Source organism: Epargyreus clarus, unplaced genomic scaffold (genome assembly GCF_041222505.1).
Source record: "Epargyreus clarus isolate Ecla_fem2 unplaced genomic scaffold, WU_Ecla_fem_2.2 ptg000031l, whole genome shotgun sequence".
NCBI classification, from domain to species: domain Eukaryota; kingdom Metazoa; phylum Arthropoda; class Insecta; order Lepidoptera; family Hesperiidae; genus Epargyreus; species Epargyreus clarus.
Genome location: NW_027332236.1, coordinates 3,579,758 through 3,598,800, shown reverse-complemented (window position 1 = coordinate 3,598,800; position 19,043 = coordinate 3,579,758). Strand labels below are relative to the sequence as shown.

Here is a 19,043-nt window from a genome sequence, read left to right as displayed (position 1 = left end):
GTGAAACGGTAATGGGTAGATGTTACAGAATAAACAACAGCGCTCCTAGCGTTAAAAAATTCCAACTATGCGTCATACTGAACAAGTGTACAAGTACTACTTGTGCAAAATCCGAAGTTATGTTGACGTTATTCCCCCCTGATGTGAATAAAAGTTGAAATCCAAGCTTTACCTATAAATCACAACTTGACACAGTTTCAAACATTCGATAAATACATTTTTCAAACAGTTCCCGAAGCAATCTCAAACATTCATGCACGGTTAAGGTAGGGACAGATTGACGCCAAGCATTTTAAAAATCTCAATTTGCAAGTATTTTTTGCTTATGAACTAATTTAATTAATGATTCATTTAATGAGAAGTTTGAAATGAAGATGAGTTATCTGTGAACTATTTGTGTTACTGACATAAAACGAAAAGTAAGACGAAACGTGTTCAAAAGCTTATCACACACTTTTGCAGTGTATAAACGGCTCTTTGGTTATAAATGATTAAATGGTTGAGTTTACATAAGACATCACTAAGAGAATGTTTATTTATAGGTATAATTAAAATTTTATTTACGGGAACAAACATGAATAGATAGGGATTGGATCAATTAACATTGTAACTTACAATGGCGATACATTTATGAGTAAAGATAGAGATATAAGTAAATAATTATAGAGGAAGGTATACCTTTGTCCATAATTATGGACACTTTGACAAAACCTGTTACTTTAAAACACAATATTATCGAAGCAATTTAAAAAAAAAACAAAAAAGAATGTGTCATTATTTCGTAAATGTGTCTTCACCTTTATCCCCCGTTGCTAGGACCAAAATAGCCCAGTTCAAACAATGCACAGACTAAACAGCAAAGTCAATCTGTCTATCTGTTTAATATATATTTACTGTTCCACCGGCATTGTGCCGTTTCGAGCGGATTTAGATGGCAATGAGACTGGATTTATGATTTGGGATATTAAATTAGACTATAGTTTATTCCTCCATATCTTTACGCATACTACGCATAGTAAGAAGTTCGGTTAGACGTTCTTACTGTATTTTTTCCGTTAAATACTTTGGAGTTAAACTATATTTTATGGCATAAGTTAATTTAATATTAATTATGAAGAATATATAGGTAGAAAAAAATCGGATTTTTTGGCACATTAAATGCGTTAAGTGGATAGGTTGAAATTTGTGTTAATGTCCCTATTTAATTGCCTAAGTCACGTATATTAGAGGTAGGAACATAATCTTACTAAAAAGAGCACGTAATATAAAGATACATTAAAGCTATAGATAAGTTAAGATTACTCACTCCTAATAAGAAAATGTACCCAGTTTTGAGAATTGAAATAGTTGCGTGAAAAAGTTTTGTCACGTCTTCGTACAAAAATGTCCCTAAAATATTTGAAATACTTATTTGTTTATCATGTAAATTACGCAGTATTAGTTATATATTCGTAAATTTTCTCTAAAAATGTTTTTATTTGTCAAGAATTCAAAAAAAGAACTTACTAATAAGCCGTTTGTGGCTTCATTCAATTTCTAGGCGGCGAAGTATCTTTACTAATCTATGATTAAAGCGTAAAAAATTTCGAGTTTTAAATAATTTGCGTGTGACAAGCATGCGCTGGCGCCGTGTACGATAACATACGTACAATTATTTTTTATATATTAAAAATGGAATGTTTATAATTTCCGTGTCTTTCATACTTACATGAAAACTCACAACAGTAAAATAAATAATAACTGACTTTCATCTCCTATAAAAATAATTTAAAAAATATGGTAAAGTACATACAATAGACATCATAGTCATGATTAATGTGACCATAATTTTGCACGATTTACCAGGACACAACCAGGACAGAAAAAACCTTAATCAAAAAAGAGAAAATAAAAAATAATATCGATTGTACATATTTTGCACCGTTTTTAAAATAACTATCACCACACAACTTATCCTTATCAGGTTATCAATTTAGAAGACGTGCGTCAAAGCGGATCATTTGCGTCAGAGTTTTCACATTGTTGGTATTATCTGTGTTCAGCAATCCCGGATTATACCAAATGTGATAATCGCTTTCCAATTAATAATTATTTTTACTAGTTTACTGCATGTATGGTATGTTTTTAATTCTATGCTTCATGATATAATATGCTCCATAGAAGCGGTTTGGTAGTGAAATGATTTCGGTAAATATTCAGTCTTTAAATAATATATTCGTCAAATATGTGTTAATACTATACAAGTATTTTTTTTTGTAAACAGCTGTAATACTTTGAGATTTTTGTCGCAGCCATTTACACCCAACTTCGAAGCATCGGATTCTGCATAAAATATTATTAGCATTCTCGAACCACCGCCAGCAGCCGCGAGCAAGAGTTTGTATGAATTTTATAGTTGAATTACCTTTCACCCATATTTATTCCCTTAAGAGAGGAATTTCAAAAACCTTTTTTTGGTACTTATTTTCATTATAAAAAATTGGTTGTCTGTAAAGTCGGTTTACTGACGATAGTTGAACGTGACAACGTCATATGAAAATACTGATAGAATGGTTGCATTTTAAAATTAATTGTGACTCCACTACACTTCAATGTAGTGTAAATTGAGTATACACTCAAGTAGGAGAGAGACAGATGTTGAACGCTGCCGAACGCGGAGGCCGATTGGGCCTCTTTGTCGCTCGTTCCGCGCTCTCGCTTGCACTTTAAGCCTTAAATGGAACGCCTCAGAGCAGAAGGTAACGCCGCATGAGTCATGTTTTTTGGTGCGTGCAGCCGGCTCCAACGAATTATAAGACGTTGTCACGTCAAAAATCAACGGGCTGCACTCCGGGAGTGTCGGCAGAAGTGAAACTTTCGAAACCTGAATAATAAAATATAGTAAATAAAAAAATGAGACTGATACCCATTGACATATTTTTTCTATGTCGATTCCGGATGACATCTTGACTTTTGCAGTTTGCTTTGCCGTCTTACGAAGTTTTGATCAGGCAACGTGTCCTTATGCAAGTTTAACACGCGCACAACGCCGCTAAAGAATTTCACACTTCAAAAAATTTAGTGAAAAATTTCATGCATTTAAGCCCATAGGTATAAGCTGTGTTATCTATGAGTCTGTTTATAGAGTTTTATTAAGTGGACTGCACTGAAAAGGAATAGGAAGAGAATTTCACAAATTTCAAAGTTGAGAGAGATCACGAGCTCGATGTTACAAAAATATTCAAATAGAATATTCAAGGTGGCTCCGCTGTAGAATAAAATCCTCCTGAATAACATATCCCTTGAATCGGTTATTCCGATTCATATCTCCGATCAGCTATATTTATACAAATAAAAAGAATTCGAGCGTACCTCTGTGATTTCAATATAACTATTTTCTAAGCCAATTTATTTATATGAAACAAAAATGTCTGTTTTTAAATTTTTATCTGTATGTATCTTATTGGTGTTACGAGTTGTTGTACGGACAATACTGTCCTGATAATTGTAATAAAATTGAAAGAGACTTTCCCGAGAACTTTATAGGTATTTACAATTTTTAAGGATTTTTAGAAAAATCCGCAGAAAACTGTATACGTGAAAGGTGGCGTAAATAAAGTAAGTCTGCAGGCGTCATTTATAAAAAATATAGGAAGTCGTTCTTGCCACGAATGTGCAAGATGTGGAATGAACTTCCTCCTGAGGTATTCCCGGAGCGCTATGACATTCAAAGCCGGCGACACATTGGCAATTTTTCGGGTGTTGCAAATGTTCATAGGCGACGTTGACTACTTTCCATCAGGTAGCACGTCTGCTTCATCATTAAGCTCAAATATAAAAAATATGACAATATAACAAGAAGAAAGGATTTACATTTACTTAAACTTAATTTATAAATAATCTAACCGTGATAGTACCAAGTCGCACTCCAGACTTTACCTAGTTTCTTTGAAAGCAAGCCTATACTCAAGATGTTTTTTGGAATTTGATAAATAGCGCGAACGTTACTAAGCTGTTTTAGTAGCAAATTGAGCCAGTACGATCGTACAGAAATCGCACAATAATGTATCTTATTATTTTGCAACAGAGTTCACTTTCATAAATCACTTTTGGTTTTTGAAATCCGGTAATTGACAGGAAAATAAATTAGTGCTTTGATGGTTGAATACAATACATTACATTCTTCAAATAAAATAAGTCATTAGAAATACAACGAATTCAAAAGTCTTGCTTATATACGAACATGAAATCGGCCGTTTACATGTGATGCTGATTGTGCTAAAAAATTGTATTAATTTAATCGCCAATCCAATCCTATTTGAGATTGATAACAGATGTCCATGGACAACAGTAGCCACTTATTATTACTTTGCTACTTCAACTTCATTAAAAAAACCATTTCGACTTAAAAAGCCTATATCGGGAGGAGTAAGAACAAATACTCGTAGTTCGATCGGGAACTTTGTATTGTTCTGGAACGCCCTCAATTTGTACCTTTTATATCATTTTGGAATGACCTAATCAAAAATATTACACGCTTTTTGTTTACTCCAATTATTTTTCTGTCAAGTTCTTATTCGTTTAAAATTATGATGTCCCGTTTTAATTCTACGTATAAGTGGTTATGCTAGTAAATGTGACAGCCCTACATAAAGAGCGAGGTTCAATTTTCCGAGGGTAAGGTTATTCGTAGTATTTTGTACCAATGACAATATTACAAGAATGCCAAGGTCAATAGTAAGTTGGATTCCTTTATTGAAAATATAATGAGGACATACCAACCTTCCTACTCAGCATAATCTTAAAACATATCGAAAACATTATTAAAGATTAGAACTAAGACTCGATTAGGTTCTAACGCAATTTTACTTAGCTATCTCGTAAAAAGTCGCCTCTTAATTAAGTAAAGTATACAGCTAGTTAGTCGAACCTTCCTAATACATTTATAAAAAATATTACTACAAATTATTAGGAAAATTATTGTATTTGTCGGTTAGGGCGGCCCGTCGTCGATGACGTCATCGAAGGCGCGCGCACCGCCCGCATTGATCCGCGTTGCCCCTTCCAGCCGCTGCAGCCAACTAACCTCCAACGGCTCTAACCAATACTTCTACTTAAAGCCGCTTAAAGCGCTCTACATTCTAAATCAAAATTAGGCAGCTAAAAAGGTTACAGGCGAAGCAACTTATAATTAAATTTCGACGCTATTTCTATATGTTTTGGATTTAAATTTCTAATGATAACGGAATGTATTTTAGCGTGGAATTCGAGTGGCGGTTTTCTTACGAAAAAAGACGCCATATTCTTGAACAAGATATGAAATGTAATTATCTTTAAGTGGTATATTAATGAAGTTGTGATGAATTGGTAGCAATTAAATATGGCCAGCTTTGAAGGAGTTTCGCATACTTGCTGTAATAGTATTTCAAAGTTTTTGCGGGGAAAGTTTTCATTCAGTAATTTGAGCGGGTAGAACGTAATTTATTTCGGCACTTAACCAAACAAAATGATATGATTGTATATTAATGATTAATTTTTGATTTCCATCTCGTTAAATAGGTCTATCAATAATATTGTAATGTAAGTAGGTATAATATAGATTATTATACTATTGTAATTTATGTAAAGTGAGTTCTTTTTTAACATGAATTGAATCTTTTTAGAAGGATACATAATCTGTTTAATTATACTTAAGCATATCAGCCAAGTACCAATGTTTTTTATCTGTAATTTATCTGTAGGCGGATATATCCGTATACATACATTTAGTTATTACTATAATTCAACATAAAGTAAAACAGCATAATTAAGAGAATTCAACGCATATATAACAAATTACAATTTTAAAAGGCTTAATCTACGTTAATTTTTCCTGCGTAATCCCGTAAATAATAATTTTCCGCGCTCCGTAAATCCAATATGGCCGCTTGTTTTCGCTTTACGTAAATTAGTGTCAGGCCGTCAGGGTGAGGTTTGAGAGGTGACATCTGCCGTATAAATGTTGACATTTTATAACTCGATTTTATTAGGTTCAAAAATGGAAGCCATGGATTTATTTTTGTGTTTATTTTTTGTTTCGATTTTTAATGCTCATAAATGCATTTTTTATGATACTATACTCAGGTACTGTACTGGACTGTAGAATTAACAGACACTCCAAATGATAAGCAGTGATAGCCGAGTGTAGTCGAACCTTGGCCTCTTAATCCTTTCGAAGTTTTTTTATAATATAGGGGTAGCAGACGAGCATGCAGTCCACCTGATGGTAAGTGGCTACTGCCGCCCATGGACATCAGTGATCAACCCCAGATAGGATTACATATTCCTACCTGAAGTCGGCCACAGATGCGCCACTACCTTTGAGGACTAAGCTGGAAAGCTTTGGAAAAATCTGTCTTCCTAACCACACCCTTCAAAACGGAACACAGCAGCGCCTAACGCAGCTGTTATTAGAGTAGAGTAGAAATAGGTGTGGCGGTGGTGCCGCCGGAGTCGAACCACAAAGGGTTCTACCACCTTCAATACTTTAATTTTTCAAATGTATATAGTGGAAATTGTCAGTAGCTAATATTTTCAAAAATTGTGTGAAGTGTACGAATCGGCACTTGGCCAGTGCGACAGGCTAAGGCCTTAATTCCTCTTGCTGGTAGAGGAGACCTGTGCTCAGCATTGGGACAATAATAGGACTAGAACTCGGATTTTAATATTCCGCTGGGACTCAGTCAAGGTAAACACCTAATTTTTCAATATGTCAATTAAAATTAAGACAAGAATACCTGCATAATGAATTATCGATCTTTAAAACATGTGTTGCGTGTATTTTTTTCAGCCCTGTTAATGTCTGATTTGTTAGTAGCTAAATGTTAAAGTGTTAAAATTATTTTTAAAAGTAATTGTTATTTGAGCATAAGTATAACAAAAAAAAATACTAGTACAAATGCTTAGTTATGGATTCTTCCAATTTTACTTGTTAATCATTAATACTAAGAATAAAAAATAGTAAGATTATTTTTCAGCTTGATATAAAACCTTGACGGATAAGTTTCATGCATAATTCCGATCGTAAAAACGATTGTTATTTCAACCCTGTAGAATCCCATTGACCTAGAAACGAAACGGGTAGACCCTGCGTGCAGGGCTGAGCGTCACAGATATACATATTGTATTAAACGTTTTTGTTATTGCAAGTTCTTATATTGGACTCTTTTTTTTATAATATAGGAGTAGCAGAGGTCGGCTACAGATGCCCCGCTACCCCTGAGGACTAAGCTGGAACGCCTCGGAAAAGTATGTCTCTCTTACCACACCCTTCAAAACGGAACACAGCAGCGCCTAACACTGCTGTTATTAGGCAGAAAAAGGTGTGGCGGTGGTGCCGCCGGAGTTGAACCACAAAGGGTTCTACCACCTTCAAACTCAGACTCACATCTAGAATTTTCGTTCGTTCTTTGGCTATACAGATATAAAATGGATATAATACAGATTGGTCAGGACTCCTATGTTCTTACTACTTCTTAGCACACATAACATAAGTACCGAAGATGAGTCGGCAATGAGTAAAAAATAATTATTAGTTGGCGTCCACACATTAGGTATTGATGCTAGGCACAGGTCTGGCACACTGTTTCAATAAACAACTTCCAAAGTCTTCCTAGATGTTCTTTTTAAAGAACATTTAACAGTTTTTTGAGGCATTATCAATGTGCTGTTAAGCAAGAGATATAGAATAATTTTACCGACTAAGATGCCTGAGATTCTTCCAGATTCTCGAATCCCGATTGAGAAGCCGAGTTTCTAGCCACTCGGTTATGACTGCTCAGTGCTCATTTGCTAGTAATATTTGCATTTGTATAAATTGTATTGTTTGGCAATGGATAGATAGTCTTCAGGATTACCTACGCATTATTTGGTAACTTCAGACCTAGCTGAGGTCTTTTTTGTAATATAGGAGAAAAATACGAGCATGCAGTCTGATGGTAAGTAGTTACTACTGCCCATGGACCTCCGTAATCAACCCCAAATAGGATTACATATTCCTACCTGAGGTGGGCCATAAACGTACCGCTACCCCTGAGGACTAAGCTGGAACGCGTCGGATAAGTATGTCTTCCTTACCAAACCTTTCAAACTAGAACACAACACTGCTGTTATGAGGTAGAAATAGGTGTGTCTACCAGGGATCTACCATCTTCAAAAGCTGTGGTTAATTACAAATATGTACGGACGCCCGATGTGTATATACGTATGAAGTAATTGTAGTTCATAACGTCATAAGTCTAGCAAACATGTAAACGCACATCACGTAACGCGTAATAACTTCCCTGTCAGGACCGCTCGCATATTCCCGCGCGCCCTACCACGTATGGTACAAGTTGTGAGACGTGAGATAATAAAGAAAAATGTGAATAAAAAAATTATATTACAATATTAAAAATAACTTACTTAGATGACAAATTATGTTATTTTTTATTTTTTTTTTTCAATTTTATATTTGACAGCTAGATATCTAAATTTACTTGATATGTAATATATGCGCTAATATTTTACAACCACACTAACATAGCATCTTTTCATGTATATTTTAATATACTTACGAGTAAGTAAGTATTTCTTTTTATTTGCAATTGTAGTTTTATGTTGCGCACGTTGTGTTAACTTACTGTGCATAATCATTAAAGCAGTATTTTTTAATTCACTTTATTTTCCTGATAAAGCATTTGTCTTGTGGCAGCTTTTAAAAAATTGGGGTATCAAAAGAACTTGCAATTCACCTAATGGAAATTAATCACTGCCGTCCATGGGCATCTGTGACCAACTTCATATAGTTTAAGTCACATCTGAAGCCAGTCACAAACGCATTGTCACTGCTGTGGTAAGATACTCTCTTACGTAAATCAGCCATTCTTTTTGAGTCGCTCCGCTCAGCGCCCCGCTTATCGCCCCGCTCTCCGCCTATCCCTTGATCAATGACGTTATTGTTTGACGTACTATTGATTTATAGTCCCAACCTCGCCTTTATTTCAGTTCTCTGAAAGTCATCATTCGGTTTTTACGATCGGTTCGATTTGTATATCGTATGCATGCGGTTTAATTTCGACTGGCAATCTCTTCCGAGGTACTAGTGTTGAACGTAAAACGAATTGTTATATGGTATTGAAACGCGTTTAGTTGTGGATGTTAGAGGGTATCTATTTCACCGCGGGAATCGTAAAATGGGGATTAAACTTAATTTTTTTAGCATTCAATTGTAGCAGGTTAAAAAAATCTCTCGTGGTTGTGGCATGGATTGAAATCTTAGGCACGTATCGGTCTTCGAGAGTATCTATTGGATCGATATATGATTATTGGATCGATATATGAACTCTCAGTAGAAAGGCTCATGAGCCTCTGGTTAAAGCCATTCTGATCGGTTACTTTAAAGTCATGTGAATTATAGAAAAAGTTTGAGCGATTAAAATATACCTGTCTAATACGGGTAGGCCACAAATTGTCTACCAATTGGTTGGCCCATGTAATCCACCCCAGATTAGATTATAACTTGCCCCTAGATGCGTCGCTATCCCTCAGGACTAAGTTAAAACGCCTCACATATGTATGTCTAACTGTTTTCCATATACCAATTTCGCAGAATGACTACTACACGATCTTGTCAAGATTACAACTGAAATCGTTTTATTTTCTTAGCCCTAAATTTAGCATCGGCTATCTCGACATTGCTACACGAACGACGTGCCAAATCTCCCTAATCGCTATCTCAGTGTCAAGGGTCACTTGAGCGAAAAAGCTAAGCGTAACCTGATTTGTAGCTTGGATTATTAGGGCATTTGGTTTTAAAGCAATGGTAAGGGTTTGAGAAGTAATAGTACGCTTTGTACACTCATTGCTCCACACTGGGAGGTTTTTCTAAGTAGTGGGATGGACACGCACAAAAAGAAAAATATACGAACATCCAGACAAAAGGAGTTTTAATCATATGTCTGTCCTGCCAGGGATTGAAATCGGAACCTTTTGCGTGTCAGACTTGTATAGTGACTGTTCTGCCATACGGGTATTTAAATGTAGAAGTAGTACCAATATTACTATAACCCTTCGTCATTTGACTTTGTAGGCACCTTCGTTAAAACCTTTTAAAATTATTACAACAGTGTTAGGCGTTGTTGTGTTCTACTTTGTAAGATGAATGGTTTGAAGGTACTACGGCAAACACCAACATAAGGACATTTAAGTCCTCGAGGAAACCGCTCTCTCCTTTCATTTGAGCCTTGTAGGAGGCGAGAAAAGGATTTAAAAGGATTTGCAACAGTTCCTCTTCTAAATATCTGATTAACTTAGCAGTCAACAATACGATTAGCATTAAAAAGTAAAAAGGGAATTTCATAAAATACGAGATTTTTAATCCTAAGACAGAACCATAATAGAAATAACTAGGCGTAGGAGATATAATTTTGTGGTTTTGGTTTATGCAAATCACAAATAGTGTGAAGATCGGTGCATAAAGATTATTATGATATCGTTAGTGTTTTGTGCCGTTATATGAAACCTAGAAAAGCAAATCGAACTAGAGGTAGGGTAGATAGATTAATCCACCACTTGTACTTGTCAACGGTTTCTCCCCGCCACCGCAGGTTCGTCGTGACCCCGATCCATGCAACTGGATCAAAATATCGGCAATAAATGAATTATAAATCGCGTATCATGAGTACCCGTTGCATAAAATGTCTCAACTCCGTGATAATATTAGTCTAAACGTGTATCGTTTGTATGACAAAAAAAAGAAACTATACCGAATTCCATTCCTTTTATTTTTAGTATTTAACACTCGATTATATTGTTACGTGTTCAGTACGAATGGCGTGCCAAATCTCCCCAATCGCTATCAATGTCAGGGGTCAACCCAGCTCAGCGTTGTGGCTACGAAGACCCCTTTTAAACGATTGGGTCCCTAAAATATCGCACCTCATGTAATGTTTGCTTAGTCAGTAAATAAGTACGGTTAACTATCCAGGTTAGGTAAGATAAATACTTGGGTTTTTATTTTAAATTAGGTAGAAGTAAGTAGGTAGAAGATTTTTTTAAATATGGGAGTAGGAGACGAACATGCAGACCACCTGATGGTACGTGGCTTCTGCCGCCCATAGACATCTTTAATCAACCTCAGATAGGATTAAATAATACTACCTGCTGCGCCGCTACCACTGAGGACTAAGCTAGGACGCCTCGGAAAAGTAAGTCTCCCGTACCACACCCTTCAATCCAGAACACAGCAGCGCTTAACGCTGCTGTCATGAGGCAGAAATATGTGAGGCTGTGGTGCCGCCGGAATCGAACCACAAAGGGGTTTTACCACCTTCTAAGTAGCTAGATGTCTCCATATGATGGTAAATTGCGATTTATGAAAAAGCTGCCTCCAATGGACATCTGTGGTCGATTCCTTATAGAAAAGGATCTATTTGAAACCTTACATTCCCAATCATAAGAACTAAAAAAAACGCTTTCTACACTCACAGCCCCACACTAGGATTCCCTGTATCGTGGGTGCTATGGACACACACAGAGACAAATACACAAACACCCAGACCCAGAAACAGAAATCTAAATTCATCATTTAGAAATCTGTCTTGGCCGGGGATCGAACCCGGGACCCTCTGCGCGTCAGACCGGCATGGTGACCGCTCCGCCACGCGGGTCGTCTTAACTAAGATTGTTGCCTCATATGTAAGTCATCCGACAAATTAATTCCTCCACCGAAATGCAAGGACTAATGGCAGAAATTGATATGGCGGTGGTACATAATAGTTCTAACACTTTATAAGTCGATGTATACTATTATTCCTTCATTACATACTTCTAAAATACAAAGTAACTCAACACTACTTATAAAGCATAAAAATGTCACTGCAGCACTTTTAAAATTAGTTGACACTCGTAATGAAAATATTTTGAGTATTACGATACAACTGATTTCAAGGTATTGACCAAAGAAATATCGTTTTTGAAATATATTGCATTCGAGATCGTTAAATGCACTTGAAGGGTACTGATCGGCGAACATTTATATTACTTTGAGTAACTTTAAACGATTGTACTGTAGATACCTAATGTTTGAACTTTTTATACAACTCTACTCTGTAAGGACGAATCTAATAAAGTGCATTATTTTCTTATGAGTATGTACTTATATGATATATATAGATACAAGTGGTAAATGCGTATGCAGTTCACTTGATGGTAAGTGGCTACTGCCGCCCATGGGCATCTGCAATCAACCCCAGATAAGATTAGATGCCTACCTGAGGTCTACCACAGATGCGCCGTTACACCTAAGGAAACCCTAAGCTAAAACACCATGGAAAAGTATGTCTCTCTTACCACAACAACAAGTACCTACAATAATTCTACAAAAGATGTATTTTCTTTCCTTAATAATTAAGTTATATAAATACATACATATAAGTACATATAGTTACATAATAGGGACCATGAGAAATCTTTAGGTAACATTTTAATTTGTAATTCGATCAGGGTATATTTCTTGACACTCTTTTATATTGAATGAGAAGAAATGAACAAAAGCTGCATCTGCAAGGAAAACCGCAGGCTATAATTAATCAAGATTACATTAGCGGGAAATTACTGGCAAATCGACGTTGCGATTGATGGTTCCGACCTACATATCGGAGTAGGGTTGCCACACACGAAATATTTTATAAATAATACTTTTTTCTGAAATTGAAATAGTGAGCAGACAGTTATCTTATGCAAAGTGGGTGCTATCTATATCTTTTTTATAATATAGATACTCCTAATAGCTAATAGCTATTCTATAGCTACTGCTAATGAAGCTGCAGCCCATCTCGTAGTAAGAGGCCATTGCTACTCGTAAACAGCTGTAACCAACCCCACATGAGATTAGAGTCCTACCTGATATCAACCACAGATGCGTTGCTACCCTTGAGGACTAAGTTGGAACGCCTCTAGTATGTCTCCCTTACTCCTGTAATCCGAAGACAGCAACGCTTAATAGCGGTGGTGCCATGGAGTCAAACCATAGAGGATTATACCTTCAGTCCATCTTATGGCAGATGGGCACCGTTGCCAATAGATATCTTTAATTAACACTCACACACACACAAACAAACAAACAAACAAACTACAAACAAACAAACACACACACCCATGTGCACGAACGCACGCATAAACGCACACCGTCAATTGTCTGCTTATACTAATTGTGTAATCCTGTTTTGGCTTAATTTACAACATACTGTATATATTCTGAAAATATTATATGTATCGCTGTTGGATTACCTAATAAATAAATAAATAAATAAATAACCACACGTAGGACTTAGAACTTTACTATTGAAATTTTAGGGTTTTAATGCACGAGCGACAGCCGGTGCTCACGACTGTCGGCGACTTCAGCGACCGCGGGCGTTGCAGTTGACTGTATCCGTATTTCGTTAGCGACTGCCGCATTGCGATCATCATTGTCATTAGCTTACTGTTGCTTGTATGTTACCTCCTTTACCTGACGTGGACTTTGCTATATCTAAGCACTAAGTTGAAATGCTTCCTGTAAGTGTATTTCCTTATAAAACACCATATCGTACAGAGCAGTAGGAAATTAGGTTACTACTGCTGGCTAGATGACAAAACATATCAGTAAACTGTGCTTTAGATACTTAAATCATTTCTTATCATAATTGACTAAAACGGGAAGGGAAATCTCACGTATCGATAACCAATACTCCAGCATCTCGGGCCCTCGTAAGGGTAGTTACCCTTCCTTCTCCTACTTATTCTAATCTTAAACCTACTTATAGTTATAAAAAAACATTTCATCTATTCATAACTAATATAATAAAAGAGTAGTTGATAACCCTATGTGGCTGTGTCTGAAACACATTTGGACTGACAGAGATGTATTGTGTCGAAGATTTCCGTCCTGTAGCTAACTTGAGGATAGTTTCTTCATTTCAAAATGATTGCGTGATTCATATACTGAAGAAGGAAGTAATATTAATAAGTGGTGAATGTCATAGGTATAAACTAAACATAGTTATCGTTCTAAAAAGTTATATAATCAAATAAAGATGATAAAATAGGATTTCTGCAGAAATGTGATGCAATCTTTGAGGACTTAGTTGGAACGCCTGCGTACCTATGTTTGTATTAACATACTTACCGCAGGCGTTCCTTAACACTGCGATTATAAAGCTTAAATAGGTAAGGCGGTGGCGTCGCTGAAGTCGAAATACAAATGTTCTACCACCGTCATATTCTTTATTAGCCCTCATTGGCAGCAACCTAAATGTGCTCGACCTCATTTGTGATTTCAGCCCTATTTGAGGCGGGTATATCATGAAGGACAGTGAAGTGAACTCGCACCAAATTGCTAGTCCGCTCTGAATATAGAAACGAGTCGCGTCGAATAGCAAATTGTAGATATTAGCGGGACGAAGAGAGTGGGAACCCTCCCGGCACCCATCCGCTGCCCGCTCTCGCCCACGGGTGCGTTAGTATGCCCTTACGTTGCTACGGAATATATGCTTGTAGTTGTGCGCAAAAACTTCAGAGCAAACTAGCTGTTTGGCGCGGACTATACTACCCTCATAGATAGAAAATAGTAAATGTAAGGTCATGAATGGTAAAGGGACTGACCTGATCGGTTTCGTCAGACCAGCAAGGCACGCGTCTCAGTGCGTCGCCGCGACCGCCGGCGCATCACACACACGCTCACAACACCCACACACGCGCCGCCGACAGTGATCGATAGCGCCCGCTATAACAACCGCATCCTCCAACACTAAACCAGTCTTTAGTTCTTTCTACAAACGCTTAAATCAGCGGTTATCTACGAGTACATTTCAGATTTGTGTGGTTTTTACGCGGCGAACCACGCAATTTGTTCCCGTCTCGCTCCATATAAAGCGTTATAGGAGTGGCTCGATCGTCCGTCCCCCTCGCGCGTTGGCACGCTACCCTGCAACAATAGAAAGGCTGATTAATGAGTGAGCTTTAAAAGTGTTGGAAGTTGCGAGCGATAAATGATAAGACAGGAAGACTGTCTTCAGAATAACCTGTACATACGCTACCTACGACATCACTTTTAAGTATGGTCTCATTTATGTCAAACTTTTTGTATTGTTTAAGTACCATAGGAATAATTTTCAGGTTAAGCAAACTACACAGCCTATAGTTTACTCTAATTCGGTCTAGTATCATAATTCAATGATATAAGGACCCTGTGCCATATGTTCTCTAATTTGAACGATTTGAAAACGAATATAAGGACATGAAAACAACTGAATTGGTGCCTATTTTTGTGCCAATAATATTAAAGTACCTTCTGTTAACGCTGTGTTTTCGTACAAGTTATAAATTGAGTAACTATTGCAAGGATTTGATTTACGATTTCTGCGGAGAAAATCTTAATTATACTTTCTTTAATTACCTCCAGACTCCAATTGATAAATGGTTTAAATGGTTCCATACTTCAATGGCTTGTTAGTGAATTAAGAAATAAATTCACTTGGACTATTTTTCAAAGTAATTGTATAGAAATTAGTTCTAGTCTACTAAAAATGCTTAATAAATGAAATACCAAAAAAAGTGTTTTTTTTTTTTATAATATTAAAGTAACATACGAGCATGCAGTCGATCTGATGGTAAGTGGCTACTGCCACCCATGGACATCTGTAATCAACTAGATAAGATGCGATTCCTACCCGAGGTCGACCATAGACACCGCTACCCCTGCGGTCTAAGTTAGAATGCCTAGATAAAGCATGTCCACCTTACCACACCGTACAAAAAACCTACTTTAAATTCTGTAAGATATTCGTTAAACTTTCAACATTTTCCGAGAATGTTGATGTATATGAAAATGTTTTAAGCTTAAAGCTGTCATAAAAGCTTAACAAAACGGAAGCTTGGACGGCTGTATGTCGTAAATGCAGAGATTATTACATTTAGTGGGAGCGTCGCCTGCATTTTCGTAGCGTCCTCCTACAGCGTAGCTGGATCTACGTTATTAAATCTACGAAACTGAGTAAAGAACCTCTGAAGGTTGTATAAGCTTGTCAGACAAAAGTTTTTATAACTTTAACAACAAATTGATATTTTTTATTCATATTGGAATGTTGTTAAGTACGTGATGTCATGTTTTGTTAGAAAGGTGTTGTAAGAGGACTCCAATCACATTCTAATCCTATTTGTGATTGACTACAAATGTAGATAAAAACATAAAAAGGTCTGAAGGATATTGCAAAAATAGAACCACCAATATATGCTATTAGAATTTTTATTTATCGTTAGTAAGTAGATATTAATTTGTAAAATAATATTTTTAACAATACGTAAAATAAAAATAAAACATCAATAAAAAACATTAAATATCAAAGATTCATTGTTTTTTACAAAAAAAAAATAGCAAAAAGTGATCAAATTTTCTACATCAGTGGTGTTGAGAATATCTCTAAACGGTCAAGTGCCAGATTTTTTTTTTCAATTTCGGATGGTTTCGAACACATACAGAAAGAAAGAGTGTTGGCAGGTAGACGTCGGAGATTTTGGCCAGCTCTCCGAACACTGGTTTACTGTGTAGAAATGGACCACCCGACATACGAAAGAAAAATATTTCTTATGACACACAGATCTAAAAAACTTCAATAGCGTGATTCAGGTTACACGTATTTTGGTTCAAAATTTTATGAAGCGAATCATTTTTTGCTGTCAGAAATTCAATAACATATTTTGATAAACATTTATTATTCATTTTTGATAAAATTAAACGTTAATTTTAGTATTTTAATTTTTTTTCTTTTGTTTTATACTAGTTTTGATTATATGTCATCTACTCGACACTAGATGGTGCTATTACGAATATGAAAAGAAAAATATTTTATTACTATTAATATAAGTGAGTCTACGGTCTTGTGTGTAAGGTATTAAAAAGTAATTTTCACTAAATCTAATCGTCTATGGAGTGAAAATAAATTTAATAAATAACGATGTCGCTAGTTTATGGTGTAGTATCGCCATCTAGTTTTAAATATTTGTACTAAATGTTGAAACGGAACATGTACAAAATAGGGAGGTAGTAACATTTTTTGTTTGCCTAAAGTATTTGACTTACCTTATATCTATTAAAAATTTTGTTTATATCACGGCGTGCGTAAATGGACGTTTTACGCACGCTTCGCTGGCGCAAAACCCCCATTTCCGACCCCGTAATATAAAATTTTATACAACACGCGGACGAAAAATGTTTTTCTGACTCGTGTGATTGCAGTCCTCGCCTGCGGCTCGGCCTGCAAACTCACACTTGTCAGAAAAAAATTTTTCGTCCTCGTATTGTAATGTACTATTGGTTAAAGTACTCTTTATTACTACTCACTTTTGCCATAAGTATTAAATAATGTTGTTATTTCTACAATAAATAATGCAAAACAATTTAGCGAGTATTACTAGCATAATCTGTTGCTATTTGATTCTCGTTCATTGAAATGTTTTTATACTTGTATATAATATAATATCGTTCTTAAAAAAAATAACAACAATGAAACAACAAAAAAGTAAAAAATACTCTTTATAATTTAATTTAATCGGCGTTTATAGATATTGTAACAATTATATTTAAAGAAGATAATGTATTGTTGTTGTGTGTTTGTTTATTAATTTTACCTTACGTTATTAAGTTCAAAACAATGTTTATTATTATCAGTATAAAGAATTATAACTTTTTATTACATTTTGAGTTGACGATAAATATTTTGTAGTTTTAAAATGCGTTATGACTGTGACAAAATATAATAATAATGTGAGAAAAAATTCGAAGGTTTAAAGGTTTTGTTGGAAAATACACCTCTGTATTAAAACGTCATTAATTCTGAGGAAGGGGAAGTTTTTGTCGAGTTTTCCTCCTACCCGCTACATTGTAATATCTCGTTTTTAATCCTCATGTAAATTTTATTCAGTATACTGTAACCTACTTCGGCTTTTTGTTGATTTAAGGGTTGGGTGAAGTCGGTTCAAAGTTTAGAATCTTTCGTGATTTGTCTTAAACGACTTCAATAGATTTGTGCTTTTTGATGGTAGTTTTGAGCGTGGTTGTGTGAATGAACAGTGTGGTAAGGACATGATGTGTTTCCATACGTAATATACGAGCGACAGTAATACTGTCGCCTACTGTCGTTAGCAGTCACAGGCGGCGAGAGTCGGAAATAGTTATCAATGATAGCCGGTGATTGCCGCCAACAGTGTGAGGTAGGCGGCAACAGAAGCGGCAGTCAGCGACAGGCGACAGTCGTCAGCGATAGCCGGCGACTGCCGTCAACAGTGTGAGACAGGTGGTTACAGTAGGTGGCAGACGGCGACAGTTGCCAGCAATAGCCGGCGACTTCCACCAACAATCGTCGCCTGTCGCTTGCATGTTATCTCTTAGTCCTCACATGCTTGTGTGGTCTAGTGCGCATCATGCTAATACTTATGTATTATAAAAATAAATTTAATTCCTTATTATAAAGGGGACAATGGGCAACAAAGGAGGTAAGAGGAGTGAAGACATCGCCAGATTTGAAGAATAACATTACACGTAAGTAATTACATATTAAATTATTATTTTTTCGGAAATGGAACCATGAATTATTTTTATAAGAAATTAAGAAATTTCCGAAATAAGAATTTATAACATTTGCAACATAATGTAAGACCTTGTTCGTATACAAATATTTTTTAATCTATGGTAGGTATATATTATTTTGGTGTGGTAAGCGGTACATTTCGGATTTCAAGACCATAAATCACTACCACTAATATTGCGCTTATATCCCTTTTCAATAGGGATTTTAGACGTTTACAAGGCCAGATCGACGCCTATATGTCGCACATGATTATGGGCTCGATTAAACATATAGTTTTCTATACATGCGCTGGTAAGCCATGGGCTACATAACCTCTATTTATTGCTCTTAGGTCATCTTGTTCGATGGGGTTGTGGGGGTGTCAAGGCCGGGACGCCGCCTGTGTGGCGGCACAGGGACGCTCAAGTTCGTTTTGTT

The 19,043-nt window shown here is 36.1% G+C and overlaps 1 protein-coding gene across 9 annotated transcripts in view; it reads right to left on the bottom strand.

The window, feature by feature from the left end:
- The window catches only part of PMCA (plasma membrane calcium-transporting ATPase 3), a 218,925-nt gene that overhangs the window by 169,610 nt on the left and 30,272 nt on the right, over positions 1-19,043 (bottom strand). For all 9 annotated transcript variants that reach the window (XM_073089662.1, XM_073089669.1, XM_073089668.1 and 6 more), the window contains exon 2: positions 14,644-14,965. The gene's annotated coding sequence lies outside the window, so the exon portion shown is untranslated. The remainder of the gene's footprint in view (positions 1-14,643; positions 14,966-19,043) is intronic.